This window comes from Rhodnius prolixus, unplaced genomic scaffold, assembly GCF_049639745.1.
Source record: "Rhodnius prolixus isolate KJV_2025 unplaced genomic scaffold, Rpr scaffold_7, whole genome shotgun sequence".
NCBI lineage: Eukaryota > Metazoa > Arthropoda > Insecta > Hemiptera > Reduviidae > Rhodnius > Rhodnius prolixus.
Window position 1 is genome coordinate 14,840,643 of NW_027411582.1, and position 22,011 is coordinate 14,862,653.

The window sequence follows — 22,011 nt, forward strand, 5'->3', positions numbered from 1 at the left end:
AATTTATTTATTGTTTTATAGTACACGCGGTACTTTATAAACAAAGAGTAGAGCTGATTACACTTTGGGCAATTCATAATAATATAGATAAATCAAGAAAACAAAACCAAAATTCTTACTGAATTAAACGTACACAAGAAATTATAAAAATAATAATAACAAGAAAAGATATCAGAACAGAGGTAACAAACAATCATTGAATGAATCTTCGACAGTAAATAAACAAAAGATAAATCAAGAAAACAAAAGCAGAATTCTTGCTGAATTAAACAAACACAATGAATTATAAAAATAATAATACAAGAAAATATATCAGAACAGAGGTAACAAACAATCATTGAATGAATCTTCCATAATAAATAAACAAAAGATAAAACAAGAAAACAAAAGCAGAATTCTTGCTGAATTAAACAAACACAATGAATTATAAAAATAATAATACAAGAAAAGATATCAGAACAGAGGTAACAAACAATCATTGAATGAATCTTCGTTAATAAATGAACAAAAATATTAAACTTAACTTTAGACATAAATATATAATTCAGACTTAAATATATGCAGCATAAATCAACAAAGAATTTAATATTTAAAAGTAATAATTAACCAACCAAACATTCAAGATAAAACTTCTACATCTAATTGCCTGACTTACAAAGTTAAAATATTTGATCAATATTTTTGATTGAATTAATTGTCAATAATTGTTGATAGCAATCAAAGATATTTTAACATCATTACTTATTGGCAGATTGGTTCTAAATTGATTTGATGTATGATGACAAATTCAAATTTACTGTTATTGAAATATAAAGTAAATTTTGCTTAATTGGCCAAACATAATTGAATTATTATTCTTATCTTTTTAAAGCAACAGTTTAGATAATTCTCTCCTAATCCTAGAGTGCTTAGAGTTCTGTGTATATTTAGAATCAAATACTGATCTAATGTCAATACTTAGTTACCTATTAGTTAATTTGGAGATTATATTTTTTAATTCATCTTTAAAATAAATAGGGTCTCTTGATAAAGTCTGTGTAGCAAATAGATTGTAACTCGTATCTTAATTGAGGAACCATATTATAAATAAGACTGATGCCTTTGGTGTCAAATTTTTGGAGTAAGTTAAGGAGAATTATGGGTAGTCTGTGTAAAGACATACTAAGAATTTTTGCAACCATACAATAACTCCTTAACAAAAACTTACAGTTTTAAAAGTTAAGTATAAGGGTTGATTAAACGCCAAAAGGTACACAAATCAGCAGTTCCCAACATTTCATTAATACTTCATTGATATAATTTAAGTAATTTTACTGCATTAACTTTTCCTTCACATTTTTTAGAATTTATTAGATGTCACAGACCCTTATGCTGGCCATTTTCGTCTACAAAATATTTACTCAAGTAGCACACCATTTAACTTAGATTGACTGTAATATCTATTTATCTATAATAATCAAACTATTAATCACAGGTGAAAAAGAAAACGTTATAAAAAATATAAAAAAAATAAGAGGCTAAAAAATTCATAAACTTTTTTTACATCAATGATTTTATGCATTTATTTTTATTTTTAAATAAAAATCATTGGTTTAAGTTCATTCTTCGATTAAAGTAATTGTTATTTTATGTTGTAGTCAAACGTTTGTAATAATAAGTAATAAATAATCTGGCTTTATCGCAAATAATATAGTTTTCTTCAATTACATTCTCAATCTAGGTGTTCTTCCCACAATGTTATATATATGTAATATAAAATAAAGAAAATAAAGATATGCATATTTTTAGGACAGCTAATTATTCCAGTATTTTACCATAAGTAAAATTAGGGGGACTAAATTAAATTACAATTGAGAAATGAGTAAATATTGTTGAATAATCTACTTGTTATTAAATGTATGTTATTTGTGCTCACGAATATTTCGGTAAGACGAATTTAAGACTGAAATATTGTTTTGAATCCTCCGTGATTGAAATTTAAAAAGTGGCCGACTCTAACTTTGTTTTTTTCTACTTTAACATGCATGTATATGTGACTACTCAGAATAATTCATCACTCATTTTATCATAATTATAATAAAAAAATATTATGAATGAACTGGCCAGCATAAGGGTCTGTGACATCTAATAAATTCTAAAAAATGTGAAGGAAAAGTTAATGCAGTAAAATTACTTAAATTATATCAATGAAGTATTAATGAAATGTTGGGAACTGCTGATTTGTGTACCTTTTGGCGTTTAATCAACCCTTATACTTAACTTTTAAAACTGTAAGTTTTTGTTAAGGAGATTTTTGTACCTTTTGGATAGATTTTCCTTTTTGTCTATTTGCAAAGTTACGTCTGCTTTACAGATTTTTTAAAATTTGGAATAAGCTATTCTATCATTATAACCTGATAAGGTGTTAAATCGGAACCGTAACTACCACTGGAGAGATCTTTTTAAAGAATGATTATAGTTGCGGTCCCCAAACCATCCTCAATAACCATTTTTATGAGAAAGCGTTTTGAATAAAATAGGAAGGTATTTGTACGTAAATAGCAAAATTAAACTGCGATTTCAGTACTTCCTTTTAAGAGGAGCAAGAAAAATAAACTGCGATTACAGTACTTCTCCCTAAAAGGCAAAGATTTTGAATCGAACGACAATTCATTGATGTAAATCGGTTCACTCATTGATAATTTTAACGATTGCAGTACTTCCTCTTAGTAGGTGTAAGAGCATGATGGCACTTCACAGCCACGTAGAGGAGCTTTAACCACTTATTTGAGCTAAATTTTATCAAAATCGGACTAAGCTTTGTAGAAATATTGGTAATAATAGTTTTAGAAAGGGCCTTATTTGGGTGGGGCGAACTCCCCTCCTTATGAGGCATAGCGTCGAGACTTTTAAAGTACAAATCAGTACAAAATTTCGATTCGAATGACACTTCATTCATGAAAATTGGTTCACGTGTCGATAATTTGAAACGATTGCTATACTTCCCCTTAACAAGTGTAAGAGCAGATCGTCGCTTTATTGTTAGGTAGGGGAGCCCTAACCCTATCATCCTACCAAATTTTATCAAAATCGGGCCAAGATTTACAGAGTAATTAGTAATAATAATTTTGGAGGGGGCCTTACATAAAGGGGGCTAACTCCTCTCCCATTCGATGTACAGGGCCGAGACCCCCAAAAGGCACATCTACATAAAATTCCGAATCGAATGACACCTCATTCATGAAAATCGGTTCACGCGTTTAGGCGCTACGTTGTTTACAAAAAAGGTAACAAGAACAAGAACAACAACAACAACAACAACAACAACAACAACAAGAAGAACAAGAACAAGAACATTTTTTGAAAAAGCCGTTTTTGCTCATTTTCGGCAACTTTTTTCTCAAAACCTATTAGATCTGGGTGGTTGCAAAAAAATTACAGTTATAAAGGAGGATTTGCCCTATATTATAAAGAAAATTTGGGAATTTTATCTTTTATAGAAAAATAGAAAAAAATTGTCAAAGTTGGGTGTTTTTCAACGTTACACTTTTTCGTGCAGTTTTTGATGGTCAACCCTTATACAACTGTCCTACCGGACAGTTTTAATACGGAGAACTGTTTTTAAGTTCTGTACTTTTGTTTGTAAGGAAATTGCTTAAGGAAGCAATTTTTTATGTTTCCTGATATCTTACCCATTCCAAGAGGTTACTTCTAATGTCTTCACTGTGCTGGTCTAGGACGCCAGGATGATTTTTAAGTCTGAATTGTTCCGAAGTTCATGGCAGTTTTATCCTACAGCGTGAAATATCAAATAATAATAATAATAGAGTTGATATCCTAAAAATCCATAATTTTCCAATTTTATTCCTTAAAAATTTCAGTAAGAAAGTTTTCGTTTTTTTACAGAAGTTTAAAGATGTAAAATGATTTATCTGTCAATCTTCTTTGATCACTTCCAAACTGGATCCTAATTTCATTTTAAAATTCATTTTTTTCATAATACATCACTCAAATCAGAAAAGTATTCTCTTTTGGAAGACCCCTTCATTTCCATTTCTTGCTTAACTTTTCTTAGCTCAGCTTAGTTGGTGAGGTTTTTTTTTTCTAGGTTTAGGGTTTTATCACTATTAGTTTTTTTTAAAGTACCTAACAGGTGAGTTTATTCTTTGTGGTAAAACTTTTACTTTCATTTTAGTAATCAAAATGGATGTTTAGAGTACATAGTGATTTTAACAAGGAAAAAGAACAGAATAAAAGAAGATCATTTCAAGGATGGCTTGATAACAAAAGAGGTACAAGAAAAGGGAAAAGAGGCAAAAAAAAAGAAGACTAGATAACTTCTTTGTGGGAAAACAAGTTTGAAAAGTTACGGTGGGCGTCATTCAAGGAGTTTCCCAGCTTTTCCTCGCCTTTACCAAGAGCTGCGCCATTTTACTTGCACTGAGCAACTGAAGAATGGTTGTGCGTCCACTATTATTCTTCTAGCTAAGATTAAATTATTAACAATTCCAAAATTTTAGTATCAGTTCAATTGTTTATAAAGTAATGTACGTAATAAATAAAGTATAACGTAATCGCCTATTTTTTCAGGCGTGGGCAGAAGGGCGGAAGCTTACACTTTACAATAAACAATTTTTTCTAACAAATAAAAAGTAGCCATACGCGGGGATTCGAATCGGTGATCTTCTACACACAAAGCCAAGCTCTTGCCCACTAGACCAACACTCCCCCCATGATTGCTTGCATTTCTGTTTTTCTATTCGACTTATCCTTGAAGTAGAAATCTTTTACTGTTTTGTACTATTCAACAAAAGATTGGTTTCCCTTTCTCTAACCATTTAATTGTTTCTCTCAGTTGCATAGAAAACTTAACAATACCAAACCTAGACTTTAATCTAAAAGAAAATCTATTCCTTACAGTGTTTATTTTTAACGTAAGCTATAGGTTAAGAGATTTTTCAAGTTTTTTAAACCAGTTCTTCAACTTAATGTGCCTTGAGTTTTTTTTTATAATGTTCACCTTGCTCTCTCTCAAGCACACTTGGTTTCTGATAGCATAAATATCTATGTAAACCGTCGAAGATTAAGTCCTCTCTAGTGGAGTAATGCATTTAATGCATTTTCAACAACAATTGGTGTACTTATTTCATGAAGGGTGCTTCTCATACGCTTTTCCAGTTAAAATGAAATAAATTTTCATTTCAATAGAGTATTGCCTTTCATTTTGGTTGAGATAATTGGGCACTTAACCTTAGAATGAGCGCGTAGGTGAAATTTAGTTCATAATTCCGCTTATTCCTTCTGATTTTCATGATACCAAATGCTCTTCCAGTAATTCCTATCTATTCACGTACACATCCTGTTAAATTTAATTGATTTTAAGCGTTAATTGTTGAATTTCTACTTTTTAAATAAGTTAGATTAAAGTTTGAGAACTGAGTTCATCATTGTATCTGGTCAATTAAGTTTTCTTCTTCTGATTTAACTTTAAAATAATCAGATACAGAGAGCAGTTGATAAACTAGACTAAACCTAGACTGTTTGTATCAATTACATTAAACAAACTAAAATATTCCAGTTCACTATTTGCGTTTAGTTCGAAGCACTATTAAAACTCGATCATACATTGAGCAATATCGTACAGTAGTTTTGCTAGATATCATTTGCTTGCCAATAAATGGTGGAATAGCAATTCCAGAGCTTTTTGTTATTTGCATTTAATTTTGTCTGTTGATCAGCAGAATGCATGCAATTACTATGGTTAAGTTAGGAATTTCCCATCTTCAAATTTTAAAAAAACACGCGTCGCCAAAGTGAATGGACGCTTACTGCAAAGACCGTAAGTAGATGGTTGAAAACTTAGTTCTGTACACTGGTGGGAGCCGGCTTAGTTATGTTTGGTTCATCCAATTGGACTGTTTATGTTCTGCAGTTCTGGTAGGCATCCATATTTCCTCAAAGTTAAAGGATTTAAACATAGTCTTTCCATAATAAACGTAAAGTTGATTGCCGTACAAAGTGTGGTGTTGGATGGCTGATTTGCTGAGAAAAAAAGAATATAATGTCTAGTACATTTACAAATAAGGTTCGTGTTCAATGATGGTTATGTTCATGTTATGTCCGACTTCTAAAACTATCCTGCAGATACGGCAATCGGATATCGTCTTCATTTACAACCTCCTTTGTATAAACTGTCCAGATCTACTCTCTCTTTAAGATCTCCATGCACCTTCTTAACTCTCAGATACAGAGAGTAGATCCTGGCTAACCTGGCTTGCGAGCCAGAGGAGGTACCTTTGAAGGCACAGTACATGCTTCACAAGTTGAGTAAAGTGCATTATTTGACAATTTAAGGGATAAGATTGGTCCTTTACATGAAAGATATTGATCACTTAAATATGTGGCAGGAGGTTTCCAATTTTTTTGGTAATTAAACACAACTCTCCCAAAATTACCAAATAATTATTAAACCTTCTTGTTTGTAACAAGATATAAAATTATTTTTTAGCCATTTTGTGTATGTTTGAGAACATCTAAAGCTCTTAACATTTGATTTTTCTTAGAAAAATCACTCGGAAAACTACTTATTTCCCGATATTAAGAAAAATACTAGCTTTACTGTCTTGGCAATATTTTCAGTAAAAAGAGGATGAAAAAATACATAAAAATGACCTATCGCGTGCACTTCTTTCTCTTTGATAACAAGTTAAAAAATTGAAATATGATTAATAAATACCAGATTTTAAAATGGCCTAGCACCTTTAATTTTGAAGATATCGAATTGCGGTTTCCGGTTTCTTTCATAACTTTTTATCCTCTTTAAAACTGTGTATATGAAAATGGAGGTCAACCGCGAACCCTCACTTTTGGTCGCGCGTCAGCCGCGTATGCGGGCAGGAATCTAAAATCAAGTCACTTATTCGGAAACTAGAGGTGACGGACAACAAATTTTTCATCTACCATTTTTTGCTCAGAACAACCGTTTAAGTTTGAAATGCATTTGAGCCGTCTTAAAATGAACACCCTGTATAACACTTTTTAAAACGTTTTGATTATTGTGATGTTCTTCGTTTTTACAAAGCTGAAACAAATACAAGTGTTTTTTTAATTACCTCTTCAATATTCACAAGAGATAATAATAATTGATTAAAATAGATATTGATAGATTAATATAGATATTGATAGATTATTATATAGATTGATATATATTGTATAATACAGATTGATATATATAATACAGATTGATATATTGTGTATAATATAGATTGATTAATATTTATAGATGAAGAAGGTAATAAGGCACAATAAAAAAAATTTTAAGTAGATATTTTGGTGTGCAAGTTCACCAAATGGTGAAAGGAGTTCTCCACGCGTTAACTCTCAATGGCGTGCCCACTTTGAGGATTGAGGGGTGTAAGATTGTTATCATATAATTTATAATGTAGGCGATTTATTATAATAAATGTAATATAAGCTCATTAAATGCTAGGGATTTGTGATTAAAATTTTTTAGCTACAGGCAATGGGTATGCATTTAAAAATGCTATTGTTTACAGGTGGGTGGGATTCTTTTGGATACTAACATTTTTGATGAAGTAAAATCAGTCAAAAGATGGTGCTAAATTTTCGTCGACTGTTCATCAGTTATCTTGAAAAACAAAATAAATAAATGTTTTAAATTATGTTGAGTTCAAGAAGAATCACCAAAAAAAGAATAAAATTAGAGTAATGATTTAATTGTGTTCCGTGAAAGGGATTCATCAATACAAAAATTTTGTTTGCACAATGAGTCCATAAAACTTTTTAAAAAGAATCACAATGATGGAACATTTCCTTTATACTAAATGCTTGGGAGGATGCATCTAAAATGACTACTAAAAACAATACTATTCGCGCTGACAATGCAATGAGAAATCCCACTATCATCACTTTTCATTCACCACTTTAATGACATTTAACGTGACTCTCTTCTTGTACGGTAATTTCCGCCCTTTATAAAGTACCCCCTTTACCTGGGTTACAACACCACTTCACAACACCCTTCGTATATACCCGTGTTCAACATCATTCACCTTCAACAACCTCATCACTTACTAACAGACGAGATAATTGTACTTGTAGAACTCTAGTTCAACTTCAGAATGGATTTAATTTGCCACAGGTGCGCATGACTTAATCCAATTTGATTTGGATTTTATTTGTCAATGTTGGGGAAATTTTGTCAGTTAAGTTGGCCGTATCGATAGATTTCTATCACATTAGCTAGTTTACAGCTGTTTAATGCCGTTAAAAATCTTTTTTTATTTCTTTTGTAGCAATCAAAGTTGAATTTTGCAGTTTTATTTAAAATTAATTGTATGCTGAAAACTCGTGTTTTAATTGTTAGGCTAATCGATACCATCAAAAGACAAAAATAAACAAAAGCTTTCAATTATCTTTTTGATATTTCCAAAATTATTATGAATAAGTTTCTCGTATAATTTTGACGTGAATACCTACGTCTTTAAATTTGCTATCATATGGTGGCAATCCAAAAAACCTAATGATAACAAAATCGGGGGATACAGTTTGGCATTATAGTTTTGAATCTATCGTCTACATCCAAAATTAAATTATACCACTGGATAGCTAAAGGATCAAAGAATTCATTACGATAAGTGAGGAGTGTGGAGGGGGAAACGCTGCCATTTTGAGATCATTTTGCTGCGTATCGAGATTTGCAATTAGTATAACTTTTGACTCGGAGAAGCTACGATGTTCGTTTAAGTTTTAATCGTCAGCTGTCGTCACAATCTATCGATTGTATATAAAACATTAGTGTAAAATAGTGACAATGAATACAATAAGGTGTTAGAATAAAAAAATATTATCAAAAATATATAATGTCGGCCTATACGCGTCGAAAAGCCAAAAACCAAATACAGAGATCGTATACGGTTGGAAAGGGCTTCTCAAGAACAATCGAATGGTAATAATAAAACACCATATAACCGAGTCAAGCTGTGCCTAGGAACGTAAAAGAATGAACGCGGCCGAGCGGATCAACGACGGTGTCCAGTACATCTGCAGCTGGGGCGGTTGAAATTATGCAAGTGGATGATGAAATCGCTTCTACTTCGACAACGGACTGTATAGGCATAGATTGTGTTCGATCGTCGATTTGTTTCCTTGATTTCATCCTAAATACATAAATAAAAATATTTTATATAAAAAATATAACCCGTTACGTAAACGTATTCAACGTACAACACACGGCCGTGTCCTTGACACAGCCCCAGTATTTTTTTTAAACTCTTTTCGTTAAATATTTTACTTTTTCTTATTCAACTTGTAAGAGAAGTAATATGGATCTATGGATTGAAGATTGGCGAGGAATCGGTAAAATAAAAACAACTCGTCTTTTTTGCCAACGTTTCGACAAATATATTGTCTTCTTCAGGGCGTGGCTATGCGGGTTGGTTGAGTTACAGAAACGGCAAAAAGACAAGATGTTGTTTTTATTTGGACCGATTCCTCACCAATCTTCAATCCTTAGTTTAATAATTTACGGTCACGAAACCTATATATTTGTAATTTGGATCGTACAGATATTCGATTCTGAATTATCACCGTAATTACTGTTCCAGTGCTTTTAATCCAAAAATATTTCATCAAGATTATGGATTCTCCATTTTATGTCTCTAACGCTACCCTTCATAACGATCTCAAGATCTCAAATGTAACTGTAGAAACTAAGTCTAAATTCAGAATCTTCTTTGAATCTCATCCTTTCTGCACAAAATTCTCTGGTTTAAAATCTTATCTTCTACAACGATTCCAGACGTTCCTTTCTCCACATCGATTGAAATGCTGTATCATCTCCTTCAACAGTCGTAACAACAGAAACTCCAACGAGAGTTGTTGTCAGTGAGCAGCTTTTCTTCTTAAGCTGATCAAAGTCATGAACACTTCCTTAATCAAATTCACTAATTACATTTCATTTGTGAAAAATTGTGAATAGCAAAAAACAAAAGTTTTTGATGAGAATTTAATTTTTTTTAAGTTAAAACATGATACGATTTCACCATAACCTGTAACAAGCTGTTTGACAAAGGCAGACGTGACAACTTCAAGTGTCTCACGTTACAAAATCCATTTTCAGTATTTTAAAATATTTCTGCCGTATTGAGGAAAGTTAAATTTTGTTACTGTTATAGTGTGAAGGAAATTCAACTATCGGATTTTTCACTTTTCTTTATACGAGGGTCGTTTGAAAAGTCCGTGCAAAAATAAAAACTACTTAATTTTTTGGGGTAAACCTTTTTTATTTTTCAACATAGTCTCCTTTTAGACTTATACACTTCGTCCAACGCTGCTCTAGTTTGTTGATCCCTTCCGAATAATAGGATTTGTCCAAGTCTGAAAAATAGCCATTCGTTTCTGCAATCACCTCCTCGTTTGAATAAAATCTTTTTCCCGCCAGCCATTTCTTCATATTGGGGAACAAATAGTAGTCCGAGGGAGCCAAGTCTGGAGAATAGGGGGGATGTGAAACGAGTTGGAACCCTATTTCCATTAATTTTGCGACCACAACTGCTGAGGTGTGAGCTGGTGCGTTGCCGTGATGGAAAAGGACTTTTTTGTGGGCCAATCGTGGGCGTTTTTCTTGCAGCTCGGTTTTCAAACGGTCCAATAACGATGAATAATATGCACCTGTAATAGTTTTACCCTTTTCCAGATAGTCGATGAGGATTATTCCTTGCGAATCCCAAAAGACAGTCGCCATAATCTTTCCGGCCGAAGGAACGGTCTTCGCCTTTTTTGGCGCAGATTCCCCCTTGGTAACCCATTGTTTAGATTGTTCTTTGGTCTCAGGAGTGTAGTGATGTATCCATGTTTCATCCACAGAAGTCCTGCGGATTCTTCTGGAACAGCTGCAAACCGTCCTTGAAACAATTCACACGATTTCGTTTTTGGTCAAGCGTGAGCAATCGCGGCACCCATCTTGCGGATAGCTTTGTCATGTCCAAATGTTGATGCAAAATATTATGTACCAGAGGGCAGAGATGCCCACAGCACTAGCAATCTCACGCACCTTCACTCTTCTGTCATCCATCACCATATCATGGATTTTATCAATGATTTCTGGAGTAGTAACCTCAACAGGGCGTCCAGAACGTTCAGCGTCACTTGTGCCCATATGGCCACTCCGAAAATTTTGAAACCACTTATAAACTGTTCTAATCGAAGGTGCAGAGTCACCATAATGTTTATCAAGCTTCTCTTTAGTCTCCTGAGGCGTTTTGCGTTTCATAAAGTAGTGTTTAATCAACACACGAAATTCTTTTTCGTCCATTTTTTGAAAATCACTCGACTTCCTCGATTCAAACGAATGCCAAACACAAAGAAATAGACCGATCTGGCTGAAACTTGGTGTGTGTTCTTCCAAGAGATGCTACTAACTAAACATAACCTCGATACGCGCCAGTGGTGCTATCTCTCTGACTTTGCACGGACTTTTCAAACGACCCTCGTATTTCTTATTTCCTGTACATCTATTGATCTACAATTTTATTGGAATAAGTTTCCTTGGTCCATTCTGATGAAGGATGGATACAGATTAAACGTGCCATTTCTGTATAATGTACAGTCTTACGACATGGATTATGTTTAATATTCAGTGTTTGAAATAATGTATAAGTTCGGCAGTAGTATTAATAGAAATTTGTGTCGCCATTTTCACCAATTTTTTTTGCACCCATTTTGAAAGTATCAACGCAGTTATTATTGATACACTTCTTGTAAATCGTTACGTTAAGAAAATTAGCATACGAGGTGTGGCTATTAAATAACGAGATGGATGCTGCTACAGAAGAACTATGCATGCGCCAAATCCTAACGGCCGACAGCTGTGCAGCGTAAAGCCTTCTCTTTCGATTGCAGCGTCTCACGTGTTTGTAGAGAAATCTGTCTGACCGGAACCGTCGTTTCGTGTAAGAGGTGTTAGTTTTGTTTTGCCGAAAATATGATACTACACATGCAGTAGAGCAACGAATTGTCGTGAAACTGGGTAAAACCGCTACTGAAACTTATCTTTTATTAAAAGAAGTTTAGAGCGATGAATGTTTATTATGCCCGGGTCGCCCTTCCACGTTCAAAACGGATGAAAATATCGATTACAATTAATCAACATTACTACCGTGATGTACTTGCTCAACTCCGTGAAAGAGTAAGGAAAAAACGACCAAGTTTTAGGCTATTCGCCTGACCTGCCCCATGTGACTTTTATCTTGTTCCCCAAAGTCAAATCTACATTAAAAGGAACACCGATTTCAGTCCGTTGAAGCTGTGAAAGAAAAAGCGGCACGCGTCATGCAGGAGCTCACAGAAAAAGACTTCCAGCACTGTTTCGAACAATGGTAAATTCGCATGGAGCGTTGTAGGGATGAGGGAGGGGCTCCTCTTCCTAATCTTTTCCTTTACAATACCCCAATAAAATATTGTTCCTCTGTGAAAAACCTCGGTATCACTTTCGATCAAAACCTATCCTGGAAAAACCATGTTTCCCAAATCTCTCGTCGTTCCATCCATATCCTTAAGCAGTTTAATAGTTCCCGTCACCTTTTTCCCAATTAAGACCCGGCAACTCCTAGTTTCCTCTCTTATATTCCCCCATTTCGACTATGGTTGTTTAGTGTATCGCGGTCTTTCTGGTGATATTGAAGCTAAGCTTAAGCGCCTCATGAACTGCTTCATAAGATTTATTTTCAGCATTTCCAGAGACTCTAGCATTTCACACTGCTACGATGAGTTGAAGTGGCTTTTTCCTGTCTATCGCCGCCAATATTTTTTGGCTTCTTTCCTTTTTCAAGTCATCCAGTCTCAAAGGCCTTCCTATATTTTTCAACTCCTTAAGTTTAAATCCTCCATCCATTCCCGTAACACTAGATCTCGCTCATCTGATCTCTATATTCCCTCTCACCGTACCTCATCCTTTGACAAGTCCTTCCTAATACGTGCTACCTCTCTCTGGAACTCCTTGCCTTCATCTGTCCGCCATGCTCCTACCCTATCCATCTTTAAATCCCGTCTATTCTGTTACTTTCTATTCAGCTTCCTCCAAAATTCTAATTGTTTTAATTTATTTCCTTAATTTCTGCTGTTTTATTATTTTATTTTTACTTTCATTTTCACTTATTATATTTTCACTTTTGTAAATACTTATTTATTTATTTAATTTCTGTATAATCACAGGCCAAACTGTTAAGGCCTCTATTTGTTCCTGTATTTATTCTTAGGGGACAATTGTCCCAGAATAATAAATTTCTTTTCTATTTCTATTTCTATTTCTATATTGAAGGTGATAATAACTAAATATGTATTAATTTAAAATAAAATGTTTTACAACATCAGACTCGTTATTTATTAGCCACACCCCCAACATTGCTAAAGAACCATTTTAGACGTAATATGCTATATTAGAAATGCGTTTTACGAAGGTATTTATGGGTAATTTTGCCTAAATTAGCTTACATAGCATTTCCTAGCTCTTATATTTGCGTTTAATAATTTATTTGTTTTACTATTTTTTGTGTTTAATGTAATTTAGTGTGAATTAAGTTCAAATAATTTTAAAATATTCGATTAAAATTTGTTTTTTGAGTTTCAAAAAAAAATTCTTTTTATTTAAGAAAATTACCATAATATGTAAATGATTCTGTAAATGTATTCCTGACGAATATTTTACTTTCTTTCAGAAACATCTTCCCTCACTCAGCTGCGTACTATTGAAATACAAGTAAGTAACTGAACTGTTAATTAATATATTAGATTAGTCAAATGTTGATTTAATCTTTGATCTTTAAACTTTGACCTTTCTTTATAAATAATTTCCAATTTTTACCTGGTTTATTTGATTAAAGGCACTTCTATATTGTCATTTTTGGGTATTCTACTACCTTGTTATCGGTATAATAATATTAAGAATCAAATTTGGCACTTAATTTCCAAATTTGATGAAAATTGGCTGTTCGTAAGTGTCAGCGCGTGAACGTTGACACCCCAAAGCGGAGCGTAAGGCGGGGCGCTATGCGCCAGCCGATAAAACCGGAAGTGGCGTAGTAGGTTCCAGTAATCGGAAATATGTAGTTCACAATTAAATACATGCAAATATATATAGAGTAGAGCAGAGGTAGGAATGAGTAACACTTACCCTTGCGGCCGGAAGTGAAGCTCCTGAAGCGCAGTGCTAGAGGTATAAGGGCGAATGCCAGGACAGCGGATATGGTAGAGGTATAAGCGTCTCTAAGGAAAGCGGAAATAGTACATGTATCTACGTCTAAAAGGAAAGCGGAAATAGTAACTATATACTTGTCTGAGGAAAGCGGAATTGGTAACTGTACTCGTATATGCGTGCCGGGGGATAAGCGTAGCGGGGGGAAGAGGGAAATCTCAGGAAAGGCGTAAGGAAAGAACGAACCTTGCACCGGAAGCGGGTCCACGGAGTGGCCCGTGAAGCGTAGAATAATTGGGGTGGTGTCCCTGGATGGCAATCGAGTGATGGTACGTGTATACCACCAAGGCGGAAGCGAAGCGTAGCAGCGTAGAGAAGCGGTAAGAAGCACAGTAAAACCAGCAGGCTCAAAAGCCCATACAGCAGACCAAGCACCGTACAGGAAGCTGGTCAGTAGCGGACTCCCTCAATAGATAAGGAGGTGACCCTATGGTCTAAGAGAAGGTAGAGGGGGTAGTTGGGCAGCGTGAGAATGGCATAGAATAACATCGAAAATAAGTTAAAATATATACAAAGCTGAAAGTCCAACCAGCGGAGGCGAACGTCAGTACGCGCGCGGGCGATGGGCCGACCAGCGCAAAGTCATAGCCAGCCGAACTGGCCGAACGTCTCCGATCGCGACCGAACAGTAAGTGCCACCCAACTAACAAACGACGAACGAGATCTCTCTGGCAACTTACAAAATACCCATCTCATTAACAGCAACTTAATCACCTGACAAACCAACTTAAAAAAGAACTCCACAAATACTACAACAAACAATACACCGAATATACCAAATCTCTGACTACTGAAGGCAACTCCCTTTGGGCTGCTACTAGACGTATTCTAAAATTTCAACCTACCTCCTCTCTTCTTCGTACTACTGACGGTTCCTGGGCTAAATGTGACTCGGAAAAAGCTGAACTACTTGCAACGCACCTTTCCACTGTCTTCATTCCGCATCCTGACGTTCACAACTCACAACATACTCAAGACGTTATTAGGGACTTAGACATACCTCCACCTCTTTCTATGCCTCCAAAACCGTTCACACCCTCCCAAGTCAAGCAAGTCATTATTAATCTCAATAAAAAAAAGAGCCCTGGTTACGATCTAATTACTGCCAACATCCTACTCCAACTACCCAAAAGAGCAATAGTCTTCCTCACTACCATTTACAACTCTATTCTCAGAACTACTTAATACCCTATACTCTGGAAATTTTCTACAGTTCGAATGATACCTAAGCCCAACAAACCAACCCAACTACCCTTCTTCTTATCGACCGATAAGCCTACTGCCTCTCTTGGGCAAAATATTCGAGAGACTTCTGTTACCACGCCTCCACGAAATTACAGAATCTCTCGAAATTATACCGGACCATCAGTTTGGTTTCAGAAGCTGCCACTCGACGATCCAGCAGGCCCATCATGTTGTAGACACCATCGCTTCTTCACTCGAACGAAAACAATACTGCACTGGAGTATTCCTCTGGATGTATCGCAAGCCTTCGACCGAGTCTGGCACGAAGGTCTACTATGGAAACTCAACCGCATTCTTCCTAGCACTTATTACCTCATACTCAGCTCTTATCTCTCTATTAGATTCTTTCAAGTTCTTCAAGGCACTACTCACTCTTCCATCTATCCTGTCCTTGCTGGTGTGCCACAGGGAAGTGTCTTAGCTCCTCTTCTTTACACAATCTACACTGCCGACTTACCTTCTAACCTTAATACCTCTATTTACACCTTCGCTGACGACACTGCCATTCTCTCCACACCCTCTGACCCTATCCTCGCAGTACGCTCACTTCAGTCCCACCTTCACTCAATTGATTTTTATTTTTAAAAAAAGCATTTTGAGTAATTCTCAATAATTGCTCCTAAAAAAAAAAGTTTCAGGTTTAAATAAAATAAAATCTTTTCCACTTCTTGGTAAATTGTTTAATTAAAGTATTAATCAAACTTTTTCTTAATTAGTGCTCTTTTTTTGAGATTTTTAATGAAAAATTGGTTCTAACGAAATTTTATTTTTTCAAAAGAGATAAATTACCAGCATGAATTCTTTTACATTGATGTAAAATAGAATTAGTTGGCTGATGATTGGGTCAATTGTAGAAGTACTGGTAAGTCAATTAATAACGCTTGGAAAATATGGACGACCATACGGGGAACTTGATGATGTTTTGGAAATTGGGGAAGATATTCAGTTTCATTGATTAGTTGGTAGTTGGATTATAAATATCTGGAGATTTTGAAGGCATCATATATACCTATATAATATTTTTTTTAATTAATTTTTGTTTTTAATTATTAAAAAACTCTGACGCCACTACAGCCTCCTCTCATCTACACAGACTAGAACCCTGGGCCAAAAAGTGGAGGGTCAAATTCAATACTCAAAAGTGCGAACAGATAACTTTTACTCTGCGTCGTAATTCTTGTCCCCCTATAAGTTCCAACTCAATTCCTCTTCCTCTTCTGCTAATTTAGTTCGCTACCTTGGGATGTACATCGACAAAAGACTAACGTGGAATCCGCACACTAGAACTCAACCGACAAAACAAATTACTACTGCCACTAATTGGCAGACAATCTATGCTGCTACTGGAACATAAAAGACGTAATATACAACTGCGTACTCAAACCGTTCTGGACTTACTGACTCGAACTGTGGGGTTCAGCCAAACTTTCTAATTCACAAAAGATCCTCAGTCCTTCCAATCCAAAATACTCCTTCAGATTACGAATTCTCCATTTTATGTCTCTAACTCCACCCTCCATAACGATCTCAAAATCTCATACGTAACTGACGAATCTAAATCTACATACAGAAAATTCTTTCACTCTCTTCCACTTTGTACCAATCCTCTTGTTCGAAATCTCGCCTCTAAAACGATTCCAGATCGTCCTCCACGACGATTGAAACGCTGTTGGCCTCGTGACCAGCTTCAATAGTACAAGAAACTCCAGCGAGAGTGTTGCCGGTGGGCAGCTTCTCTCCTCAAGCTGATCCTGCCATGAAGTGTTCGTTTATCGTATTCACTTATTACATTTTATTCTTTGTAGATTGTGAATAGCAAATAAATTAAAAAGAAAAAAAAAATAATAAAAACTACGTTCATTAAACATTTTTGTGCTAGATTTAATGCTTTTATTCTGCCTGTCTAGGAGAGCACTTTTTTCACCACTTAAATGTTTTGTGTGTAAATTTATGGGCGCCTCAAAAGTCAATATTTATTTTTTATCCCTGCATCAAACGTCAGATTAGCAGATTAGATTTTGCTTTTAAACCGAAAAATCTGTTCTGATGTGCTCTTGTGCACAAATTTTGTTTAAAAAACTAATTTGGGTGTACGTGGTTTCCTGTAAACTGGTTTTTAAAAACAAAAAACTATAAAAACAAAAAACTCCTCTACTGAGCTAGTAGGCGTACAACTAGTCCAGTTTCAAAATATTGTAACGAAGTTGACCTGGGCGGTGAAGAAAGGCCTAGATTGTCCTAGAGGTTGAACGACCAAAGTCAGTAACAGGCCGCCACTGCATAAACAAAAGGGGCGGTATCTACTTGTGGCAGAAAAGAAAGGCCTAGATTGTTCTAGGGGTTAAGCGACTAAAGCCGGTAACAGGCCACCACTGTGTAGACAAAAGGGCCGGTCTTTATTGAACTAGAAAGGAAAGGGCTAGATTGTTCAAGGAGTTAGTGACCTGTGTAAAAGCCAGCTAAGAGAAAGGCCTCAGTTGGGGTGGTGGCATATGTGTTTCCCAGCCTGTGATTGACAGGTGAGAGGGAGACAGACGGAGTTGGAGAGAGACGGAGAATGGGAGGAGGCGGCTCACAGCTGAGGTGGTGGCAGTATGTTTTCTCCAGCCAATGAACATCAGGAGGGCGTGGAAACTTATGCTCAGAGAGTTGGAGGAGGGCAGTTCCAGTTGGAGGGAGGCACGCAGTTAAAAGGAGGCCGACACAGCTGGAGAAGTCAGTGTTAATCGAGTTTCAAGCAAGTTTTAAGGAGTTATTAGAGTTTATAGTCAAGTTTATGAGTTAGTCTTGGAGAGTCAGTGTTGCGGAGTGCTTCAGTGGTAGCTAGTTGGGCAATTAGTCAGTTGATGAGTAGAGCTGTGTTAGTGTAGCTGAGACTAGTGCAATTCGGTGCAGTGCGGACCAGTGGTCAGTCGGGGAACAGTTTTGTGGCGTTACGAAGTGAGTAAGTAACAGTAAACTGTTGTGACTGTTGTAAATGGTGACTGTAATGAATAGCGTTAGTTGCTTGTAAATGTTAATGTGAGTAATGTTAACGTGTTAATAAATCAGGTTATTACTTACAACTTTAGCGAGTTTTATTATTAATCAAACCCACATATTAAAATAACTAGTGGCAGGCATTAGTTGTGAAAGTAAAGTTTTTTTTTTTTGGGAAAACTTTACATTGGTGTCAGAAGTGGGATATAGTAAAACTGCTAGACGAGTAAGTGTTGATTTTATTAGATCGGGTAAATTGCTGGAAGTTCTAGAAAACCGACGAGTGTTGTATGCCCGTGAGTACTAAGAAGCCCAGCATGGAAGAGTTAATAGCAATGATGAAGGAGATAAAAGAAGATCATAGGAAGTGGAAAGACGAAATGATAGAAGATATGAGAAACTGGCGGAACGAGATGAAAACATGCCATGACGGAATAAAAGGTGAAATAAAAAGAGAAGTAAGCGACATACCTGAAAAAATGAAGGCCGGACCAAACAAGGGCCAAGAAGCAAAGAACATACAAGAGGAACATGAAGGCAGCAAGGATGATGCAGATAGCAGGTCAGACTTAGAAGGTGACCAGTTTAAAGGAGGACGTAGCCATGTAGAAGTTCAGAAAGCTGCGTGGGAAGAAGAAAGAATAGAAAACTGCAGCAGACAGGAAGAGCAAGACCAAGGTAAGGGAACTATTGTTAAACCAGGAGTGGAATGTAGCACTGAAGCGACCAGGGAGGAACAACTCCAGGGTGAGAACATTGTGTCTGTGCTCAAATGTCAGGAAGAACCAGCCCGGAAAAGGGTGGACAGCAAAGAAGAGGGGAAACGGGTAATCCTGCCAGGATCGAGAAAGGAAGAGGAAATTCACGGAGGTATCGCCGGGAGTCACTTTGGAGTAAAGAGGGCATGGGCCAAGCGGAAGCAGCGGTTCTCTTGGGTAGGCTACCAGGAAGATGGTGCAGACTGGGCTAGTCGGTGCACCGAGTGGGTAGCAAGGAAGGGACCCAGCCGCGAAACCCATGGTGCCCTGAGGCAATACAAGGTTGGAGTTCCGTGCAAGAGGATAGCCAGCGATATGGCAGGACCTTCTCCTGATTGCAGACGAAGAATGCGCTGTAACCTGTTTACGATGGACCACTTCAGTGAGTGGGCAGAGGCCCACGACGTAGCAGATCAGGACGCGTCAACGGCAGCTGCAGCATCGACGGTCTACCAGAACCTCGCCGTCAGGAGGACAAGGACGACGCCGCTACACCCTCACTCTGATGGCATAGTGGAGCGAATCGACAGGACCCCAGAAGGCCAACGGAGACTTTTGGGGAATAAACAACAGGAGGACCTGGATGAACGTACACCTCCCATAATGATGGCGCACAGGTCGACCGTTCACGAGACCACTGGCCGAACACCCGCCAGCGTTGTGTTCGGTAGGGAGCTTCGACTACCCAGTGAACTTTCATTTGGCAGCCCAGGAACGGACGAATTGGACGTGGATAGCTGTGCTGCGGAACTTCGCCGTAGGTGGAGAGCTGCGCGTAAAAAGGTACGTGACAGGATGGAGCAGAATGGTGACCAGAAGAGGACAGCGTGTGACAGGCGGGTCATTGGAAGAACTTTCCAGAGAGGTGGGAAAGTTTGGTCGTACAAGCGTGTCCGCAAAAAAGGAAAACCTCCTAAGTTGCTGGGTAGGATCTTACACCACTGTCTCACGGCTCAACGACCTGGTGTAACGGATTCAACGCACGCCCAGATCCAAGATGAAGGTGGTACACTTGGACCGATTGCTGCCCTACATCACGAAGGAGACTTCTGTTCGGGACGAACAGTTCTAAGAGGGGAGCAGTGTAACGAAGTTGACCTGGGCGGTGAAGAAAGGCCTAGATTGTCCTAGAGGTTGAACGACCAAAGTCAGTAACAGGCCGCCACTGCATAAACAAAAGGGGCGGTATCTACTTGTGGCAGAAAAGAAAGGCCTAGATTGTTCTAGGGGTTAAGCGACTAAAGCCGGTAACAGGCCACCACTGTGTAGACAAAAGGGCCGGTCTTTATTGAACTAGAAAGGAAAGGGCTAGATTGTTCAAGGAGTTAGTGACCTGTGTAAAAGCCAGCTAAGAGAAAGGCCTCAGTTGGGGTGGTGGCATATGTGTTTCCCAGCCTGTGATTGACAGGTGAGAGGGAGACAGACGGAGTTGGAGAGAGACGGAGAATGGGAGGAGGCGGCTCACAGCTGAGGTGGTGGCAGTATGTTTTCTCCAGCCAATGAACATCAGGAGGGCGTGGAAACTTATGCTCAGAGAGTTGGAGGAGGGCAGTTCCAGTTGGAGGGAGGCACGCAGTTAAAAGGAGGCCGACACAGCTGGAGAAGTCAGTGTTAATCGAGTTTCAAGCAAGTTTTAAGGAGTTATTAGAGTTTATAGTCAAGTTTATGAGTTAGTCTTGGAGAGTCAGTGTTGCGGAGTGCTTCAGTGGTAGCTAGTTGGGCAATTAGTCAGTTGATGAGTAGAGCTGTGTTAGTGTAGCTGAGACTAGTGCAATTCGGTGCAGTGCGGACCAGTGGTCAGTCGGGGAACAGTTTTGTGGCGTTACGAAGTGAGTAAGTAACAGTAAACTGTTGTGACTGTTGTAAATGGTGACTGTAATGAATAGCGTTAGTTGCTTGTAAATGTTAATGTGAGTAATGTTAACGTGTTAATAAATCAGGTTATTACTTACAACTTTAGCGAGTTTTATTATTAATCAAACCCACATATTAAAATAACTAGTGGCAGGCATTAGTTGTGAAAGTAAAGTTTTTTTTTTTGGGAAAACTTTACAATATCTTTTATTTGCCAATCGAGAATGATGTTCCCTTAAAAAACAAACAAATATCCATAAACAAACCGAAGAATTACTTTTTGCAACCAATATCCTTCTAAAACCTATTTTCTAAACTCCTAAACCTGTCTAATGTTTTCAGATGAGCGATTCTTTGTGATAATTTGCCGTTATAAAGTTAACAATACAGTAAAAGCTCCTTATTCGCGCTTCCTTCATTCGCGTTTTCACTATTCGCGGATTAAAAAAATGCGACCCAATTCCGATATTTGCGGATATTCGCGGAAGTACACTATGATAATAAAAGGATTCCAATAGGTATCCAACCCAATATCCTTTGTAAATGCCGTCAAATGGACTAATAAAAAAAAGTAAAATAGATCTTATTACAACTTTGCCTAAAGTATGTTGTTAAATGATATCGCCGAGGACTTTGACATAAGCCGCCTTCGCCGCGATCGGTGTTTTTGAGAATGTAAACGCACAGAATGAAAGCAAGTGTTCGTGATCCGGCAATAGAATAAATGGAAGTGGCGTTGCCATTATGGATCGAAGACCGCATCCAAAAAAGGGTGCCCCTGAGTGGTCCAATGGTCCGGGTGAAGGCAAAGTATCTTTACGCTCATTTTAAAGAACCTGATGGTAGTTGTAGTGACAAGTTCAAACTTTGACTGCAAACAAAAGCTTTTAAAAACTGCCAAGCAAGAGGAAATTACAAAATTCT

At 37.0% G+C, this 22,011-nt stretch overlaps 1 protein-coding gene across 9 annotated transcripts in view; it reads left to right on the forward strand.

Moving 5' to 3' along the window:
* Positions 1 to 22,011, forward strand: part of LOC141447041 (5-hydroxytryptamine receptor 1-like) — a 590,328-nt gene that overhangs the window by 321,952 nt on the left and 246,365 nt on the right. For all 9 annotated transcript variants that reach the window (XM_074114185.1, XM_074114188.1, XM_074114184.1 and 6 more), the window contains one exon: positions 13,716 to 13,756. The gene's annotated coding sequence lies outside the window, so the exon portion shown is untranslated. The remainder of the gene's footprint in view (positions 1 to 13,715; positions 13,757 to 22,011) is intronic.